This window comes from Bos taurus, chromosome 17 (assembly GCF_002263795.3).
Source record: "Bos taurus isolate L1 Dominette 01449 registration number 42190680 breed Hereford chromosome 17, ARS-UCD2.0, whole genome shotgun sequence".
Taxonomy (NCBI): Eukaryota; Metazoa; Chordata; class Mammalia; order Artiodactyla; family Bovidae; genus Bos; species Bos taurus.
In genome coordinates this window covers 29,013,065-29,020,952 of record NC_037344.1, presented here as the reverse complement: position 1 = coordinate 29,020,952, position 7,888 = coordinate 29,013,065, and the positions used below count along the sequence as shown (strand labels likewise).

The following is a 7,888-nucleotide window of genomic DNA, read 5'->3' as shown; positions in this document are numbered from 1 at the left end:
TTTTATGACGGTTCAAAGCTCTCACTTTGAGGATTCCTTGGTCCAGCATGGCTGAGGCTGAGACCAGGTTCCACACCAGGACCACACGGTAGGGTGAGACTGCTCAGTTTCGAGTCTGGATATCTCCTAACGTCGCAGTCAATATGTTCGGCAGGACTACAGTTATTTGAAGGCTTCACTGGGGCTAGAGTAGCTGTTTCCCAGATTCATAAACATGGCAATTTAATTCTAGCTGTTGGTAGGAGGACTCAGTTCCTCACCACATAGACCTCTCCCTGGGCTGCATGAGTAGCTGGCTTCCTCCACAATAAACAATCCAGCAGTGTGCAAGGTAGAGGAAGCAATGTCTTTTATGACCTAGCTTCAGAAGTCATTCTCCATTGTTTCCAGAGTATCCTATTGATTACAGGTCAGGCTCATTCAGAGTAGAAGTATCTACACAGGGGAGTGACTAACAGGAGGGATAGCATCATTGGAGGGTGTCAAGTCCCTTTTCTGGTTTTGTAGTTTATGATATATTAAGAGTATAAAGGGACTCTTCTTTGTGGTGTTATATGAGAAAAATTCCCCTAGATATTTATGGCTCCAGACCTTATATGCAATTCAACCAGCTTTAGAATGTCGTCAAAAGAATTTGAGAAGATAAACATTTTTTTAAGCAATAAGCATTTTTTAAAACATTGGGAAAGCTTACAATTAAATATAGAAATGTACTAAAAATGAAACACATGGTATTAGTATTTTTGTGTAAAGGATTCTGTATATTTAGTATTTTAAGTTTTTATAATGTTTAGAAGATCTAATAGAATAATAACATGTTATATGTGTAATGCTTATTTAAAAGGTGTAACTAAGTAATTGATTTGCATTTGTGATTTTAAGTGGAAATGTTTCAAATGTAAATGCAACATTAGACATTTAAAAGAACTTAAAATTAACATATTTATAAGATTAATTTATTAGATATATGTAAATTACTTAAGTACTTGGAAAGTGTTTTTTGGTTTCAGTTGAATTTTTTGGTCATTCAACAGAAGAACTTAATAATATATTTATATATATTAATATTTATAAAGTTATAAATTTTTTAAATAGATTAATTAATGACCAACCATTTAATGTGACCAACTATTAATCAAAAGTCCCTTTAGAAGGGATTGTTTAAATTTAACTATCCATAAAAGTTTATAAATCTATATATGTGTGTGTGTGTGAAGTCGCTCAGTCGCGTCCGACTCTTTGTGACCCCGTGGACTGTAGCCCGTCAGGCTCCTCTGTCCATGGGATTCTCCAGGCAAGAATACTGGAGTGGGTTGCCATTTCCTTCTCTAGGGGATCTTCCCAACCCAGGGATCGAACCCGGGTCTGCTGCATTGCAGGCAGACGCTTTACCCTCTGAGCCACCAGTATAAGCTAACATAAATATCTCCTTGGATTTTGATTTTGTAAAGGCAAGCATTAATTTTTCAAAACCAAAGTAACTTTTGAATACTTTTCTTTGAATGCATTAAAGTTCACCTTGAGTAAATAGATTCACTTGGATGGCAGGTGGGGAAGCAGGGGAAGAGAGATTTTGACTGATGGGTCAACCCTGCCTGGAGAAGCATGGGCCTGACTCGTGCTCTGGCCTGATGACCGAGCTGGTCCACAGATAAGAGCTCTTCTCTGCCTGGGCCCGAGGGTGGGGAGGGGGGCAAGGAGCCAGACCTCTGCCGGTACTGTCTGTTCCCCCTCCCACCTCCTTGAGCTCATGCATGTAATAAGTGCCACACTAGCCTTAATTCCAAGTCACAGCATGATTCTTTCTTTCTCCAAAAAAGCTGAGCACATGGCATACTGGTCTTTATTAACTTGCTCTTTGATTGTCCAGGGGACTTCTAACTGACCTGCAGGACTAATTGTGGCTGTATTAAGCAATGAGTACAGTTAAAAAAAAAAAAAAAAGCACATCAGCAAGTCCTAGACATAAAAGCTGCAAGTTCACCACATTGTCATAATATGACTTATAAAACAAAAATATAGCCAAACATTGATTAGTATGGGTTATAGCACAGAGTCACATTTAGCTTTTGGTTGTAATATTGAAGTTTTAAATTTACTGTAACTGATCTTATGCCTGAACCTCCTACCCAGCTAGGTTGTGGACAGGAGCACTCTTAAATTTTCCATTAGCTGTATTTTTGTGTCTTCCATCAAAGTTCAACTCCCAGTTCATGCTCTTTGCCTGAGACGGCATCTGGATGCCTGAGAAGAGCCTTGGAAGTGCCAAGTGCCAGAGTAATGGCTGCTGTCTGACAGAGGATGGCCTGCTCATCAGAGTGGCACCTGTCCAGTGCCTGGCCCTGCTGGCCTTCCCACCAGTTTTAGCGTCCACTCCTGCTGACTAAGGAATCACCACAACCTCTCAATCCCAAATTCTCCCGGAGGCCTCCTCTTGCCCTCCCCACCACCCTGCTTCCGCCCTCCTCTGCCCTTCAGCAGTGCAGGGTGCTCCTCCCCACTCCTATCCTGCTTTGAGAGTTCGTGGTCTAGTGGCTGAGATTAACACATTTTGTGGAAAAGGTGACATTTAAGCCAGAGTTTGAAAGGTGTGTGCAGTTTCAGCAAGCAAAGATAAAGAATAAAAAAAGACTTCCAGGAAAAAAGAAGCATGAATATCAAAGGACACAAATGGTTCCTTTTTCCTTCCCCCTCCTAGTTGTATTTCTATAAAAATCATCTTCTTGGTACCGTGTGATCACATGGTTTCTGTAAGAATCATCTTCTGACCATATAATATTAGTTGGTGAATGTTGGTGGAATTCTTACTCAACAGGCCAATCAGTTCTTCCTTGGGAATTTTGAACTGAAACTAAGCAAAAAAGTAGTCACTTTCTCTTGGTTAACAGAAGTTAAGTTTTGGAGCTCTCGATGACTATGACCTTGAGAAGAGAAAGAAAAGAGGAAAAGAGAAAGGAAGAGTAAGAAAAAGAAATGGAGGGCATACAGAGGGGAAAAACATCACAGACCGAGAATCCTGGTGACCGTTGTGTCTCAGATTTTGGACATTCCTGTGGTTCAACTGCATTTCTGTTCTTGGGATCCTTGAGATATAGTAATACCTTTTCTGATAAATTTCTTTCCCTTCAGCTAAATTGAGTTTTTTGGATTTTATTGTCGTTGTCTTTTTTTTTTTGGCAATTCTCCTAATGAATTGTGTTAGTTTCCTATTGCTGCTATAATGAATTATCAAAACCTGGTGGCTTAAAACAACAGTGTGTTCTCTCACAGTTCTGGGAGATACAAGTCCGCAACCAAGGTGTCCGCAGCGACATGCTCCTACTGAAGAGTCTAGAAAAGATTACTTCCTTGACTCTTTCTAGCTTCTGGTGGTTGCTGGCAAGCCTTGGCATTCCCTGGCTCGTAGCTGCATCACTCTCATTTCTGCCTCCATCTTCACGTGGCCGTCTTCCTTCTGTATGTCTCTCTGTGTCTTCATGTGTCCTTCACATTAGGACACCAGTCGTTTTATTTAGAGCCCCAACTATCCAGCAAGATCTCATCTAAACTAATTACATCCACAAAGGCCACACTCTGAGGGTCCAGGTGGACATGAATTTGAGGGGATACTATTCAACTAAGTATACCATTCAACACGCAAAGACACTGGGGCTACAAGTTCAGGTCCTGTTTCGAGCCAGGTGCTTGAGGAGGTGGAGTGCTCTGCTGAGGATGCTGAGGTTTGCCCTCTACCCACAGAGGAGGCACAGAGTGCTGTATGCAGGAGAGTATCATGGTCAGAGTTTCATGGAGGATTGCTCTGGTCACAGTGTGCTAAATAAACTGGGGCCGGCAGGGCTAAGGAGGAAGGAACACCAGTTTTACTATTGGATAATTCAAGTGATAGGAAATACCATCTTGAGTCAGGATAGATGGTATGGGAAGAGGAGGAAGGAACAGGTGGGAGACATATTGCAAATTCAAAGTTAACCAGTTGTTGTTCAGTCGCTCAGTCATGTCCAGCTCTGCAGCTCCACGGACTGCAGCACACCAGGCTTCCCTGTCCTTCACAATCTCCTGGAGCTTGCTCAAACTCTTGTCCATTGAAATGATGATGTCATCCAACCATCTCATCCTCTGTTGCCCCCTTTTCTTCCTGCCCTCAATCTACCAACATCAGGGTCTTTTCCAATGAGTCGGCTCTTTGCATCAGGTGGCCAAAGGATTGGAGCTTCACCATCAGTCCTTCCAATGAATATTCAGGATTAATTTCCTTTAGGATTGACTAGTTGGATCTCCTTGCTGTCCAAAGGACTCTCAAGAGCCCTCTGTAGCACCACAGCTCAAAATCGTCAATTCTTCGGCGCTCAGCCTTCTTTATGGTCCAACTCTTACATCCATACTTGACTACTGGAAAAGTCATAGCTTTGACTATACGGACCTTTGTCAGCAAAGTAATGTCTCTGCTTTTTAATACGCCATCTAGGTTTGTCACAGTTTTTCTTCCAAGGAGCAAGCGTCTTTAAATTTTATGGCTGCAGTCACTGTTTGGAGTGATTTTGGAGCCCAAGAAAATAACTTGAAGTTAACCAGACTTGGCAGTTAATATGTTGTGGGTGGGAGGAAGCGAGCAAAGCAAGCGAAGCATCTAGGTGACTGTACAATATGGGTGGTCCCTGCACATGGCTGAGTGGTTGCCAAGTGAGAGATGGTATTACCCGGAGGTCTGGGATTAAAGGGAAATGCAAGCCTTGAGGATCCCACAGGGTAGACCCCAGAGACTTGATGAGTGGTCAGGGAGTTGGAAGTAGGCTTTTTCAGTTGGGATTACTTCCATGAAAAGCATCCCATGTTTGTATAAGAGGATTCCGTGGCATAGTCCTTACCTGCTTTTGCTTTTGTGTTTTCAAGTACTCTTTACCTACATCAGGGTCTTTGTCTGGACAGTGTATTTTTTAATTTTAATACATGTTGCCAGGTTACTTTCCTAAAAGGCTGTAACAATTCACTTTTCTACTGGCATTGTATGAGAGTCCCCTTTCCTCCTTATTCCCACGATTGGTAGGTATTCACTCTTTAATTTTTGCTATCTGAAATTATGACTTCTTTTAATGGCTGCAAAACATTCCACCCTATCAACATACCATAAAATGCTTAAATATTTTCCTATTTTTGGACATTACATTGTTTCCCTTCTTTGCTATAATAAAATTAATAACCCAGAAATGGGCATTTTTACATAAATCTCTGTCTATCCAATGATACTTACAACGGCTGTTATAATTTGAAAGAATATAACATAGATATAGTTTCCCCAGGCTCTTGCATTGTTGTTTTTCTGCCTGTGTGCTTTTCTTTCATTTCACTGCTAATATTTTAGGTGGACAGAGGAGGGTATAAGAAAGGGAAAGGGTTAAAACAAATAGATTTGCCCAGTCACTGAGCCATCACCAGGGACTCAGCAGCCTCCCCGTCGAGCCCCCTGGCTTCCCCACGCTCTGCCCCCCACCTGCCCACCTTCTCCCGCCTCTGCCTTCTGCTGGCCCTTTCCACCGAGGAAAAGGAATCGTATCATATGTCTGCTATCCAGAACCTCCACTCGTTCGACCCCTTTGTTGATGCAAGTAAGGGTGATGATCTGCATCCTGCTGGCACTGAGGATTATATCCATATAAGAATTCAACAGAGAAATGGCAGGAAGACCCTTACTACTATCCAAGGGATCGCTGATGATTACGATAAAAAAAAAAAAACTAGTGAAGGCATTTAAGAAGAAATTTGCCTGCAATAGTACTGGAATTGAGCATCCAGAATATGGAGAAGTAATTCAGCTACAGGGTGACCAGCACAAGAACATATGCCAGTTCCTGGTAGAGACTGGCCTGCCTAAAGACGACCAGCTGAAGGTTCATGGGTTTTAAGTGCTTTTGGCTCACTGAAGCTTAAGTGAGGATTTCCTTGTAATGAGTACAATTTCCCTTCTGTCCTTTGTCACAAGTTTAAAAACCTCACAGCTTGTATAATGTAACCATTTGGGGTCTGCTTTTAACTTGGACTAGTGTAACTCCTTCATGCAATAAACTGAAAAGAGCCATAAAAAAATAGATTTTTAATTTTCTATGAATTCTATTTCTGTCTGTCATTACTAAAGTGATCTGGAATTGCTGTTAAGCCATTATATATATATATATTTTTTAATTTAATATATATTTAAATATATTAAAATATATTTAATTATATATATATATATATATATATATATATATATATATATATGGCTGTGCCAGTGTTAGCTGTGCCACGAGGAATATTCAGTCTCTGCACATGGGATCTTTTTTGGCTGAGGCATGTGAACTTCTTAATTGTGGCTTAAGGGACCTAGTTTCCTGACCAGGGATCGAAACCAGGTCCCCTGCACTGGGAGCATGGACTGGTAGCCACTGGACCACTAGGGAGGTCCCTGAGCTATTATTGATTCTCTAACTTTCCCTTGTCCATACATGAAGTTTCTCATTTAATGGAGGGAAGAACAAATGCATCCTAGTGTCCTGGCACTGTCTGTAACCTACAAAACCAGCCTATTTTCTTAGACCTTGAAATTCTGAAAAGCATCAAACTTTTCTTGCCATGATGATGAAGAAAAAAGATGAGATTTAAATCTTTATACCATGAATGGTGTATGTTATAATGGTTGTTGTTTAGTTGCTCAGTCGTGTCTGACTCTTTGCAGCCCCAGGGACTTTAGCCTGCCAGGCCCCTCTGTCTATGGAATTTTTTCAGGGAAGAATACTAGAGTAGGTTGCCATTTCCTTCTCCAGGGGATCTTCCCAACTGAGGGATCGAACCCTCATCTCTTGCATTGCAGGCGGATTCTTTATCACTGAGCCAACAGGGAAGCCCATATGTTATATGACTGGAAAAATAAACATCTTTTTCTATATTCCTCTCCCTTAAACGTTACCTATTAGAGTCAGAATGCTTCGATTGCAGAATTCTCACTTGAGCAAGGTTTTTATGTAACATTATTCATATTCTTGGCCTTGGATGCCAATTAAGTCTCTCAAGTCTAAAACTGCTTTGTTTGCTTTTTAAAGAAATCTGCCCACCTTACAGGCCTACAAGTTAACTCACCAGCTTGCTCCCTCCCCCCGTTTCCTCCCCAGAGGACTTTGCTTCTGTTGGTTTCCTGCCAGCTCTTACTTTCAAATTGAAATAGTTCAGTTTCTCTGTTTCTAGAACATAGAATTCATTACTCCTGGATTTTTGCCAACAATGTCCCTCTCATGTTTTTAAAACTAAGATGAATGTTACAGAGTGACCTAGTGGGCTCGACCCATGATTAGAAGTCAGTGAGTGATATATGAGATGTCTACATGGATGCTCTATTCTGGGCAGTGGAGCTGCTAGGGGAACAGGCCTCTGGTAGGGTGGGAAGGGCTTCGAGGGCGAAGCCTTGGGGCTCGAGTGGAGAAATATGTGTGAGAGATTAGGTAAGATCTGGCTGATGTGAGGCAAGACTCAAATTCTTCCCCTGCCCTCAGGGTCCTGGTGAGTCTCTACCATAGAAAGGGCATAGTCATTAATTCTTCTTGGCCATTTAGATGGAAAACAGAAAGCCAGGTGACAGAGAATATTTATAAAGGGCTCTAGGAAGAGCCACTCCTTTTTTCCTTTTTACAATATTTTCAATACTTCTTTTCTCTTGCTACCCTTGCAAGCCTGCTTAGCCTTTTGTTTGTACTGGTACTGAAAAGGTGAGCCTTCCTGCAGGAGAGCAGAAATCGTAGGGACTTATACATCTGCATCACCTTAGGCCACATGAATTTTTCATTCCTGTGGCTCTGTTGAATGACATTGGGAGATTTCTCTACCTTTTAGGCTACTTTCTAGGAATATGTTAGTGTTTAAA

The 7,888-nt window shown here is 41.5% G+C and overlaps 1 pseudogene; it reads left to right on the top strand.

Annotated features, from left to right (window-relative positions):
- The first annotated feature begins 5,257 nt into the window (after positions 1-5,257).
- LOC107133276 (eukaryotic translation initiation factor 1-like) lies at positions 5,258-6,075 on the top strand (annotated as a pseudogene).
- Positions 6,076-7,888: the final 1,813 nt, after the last annotated feature.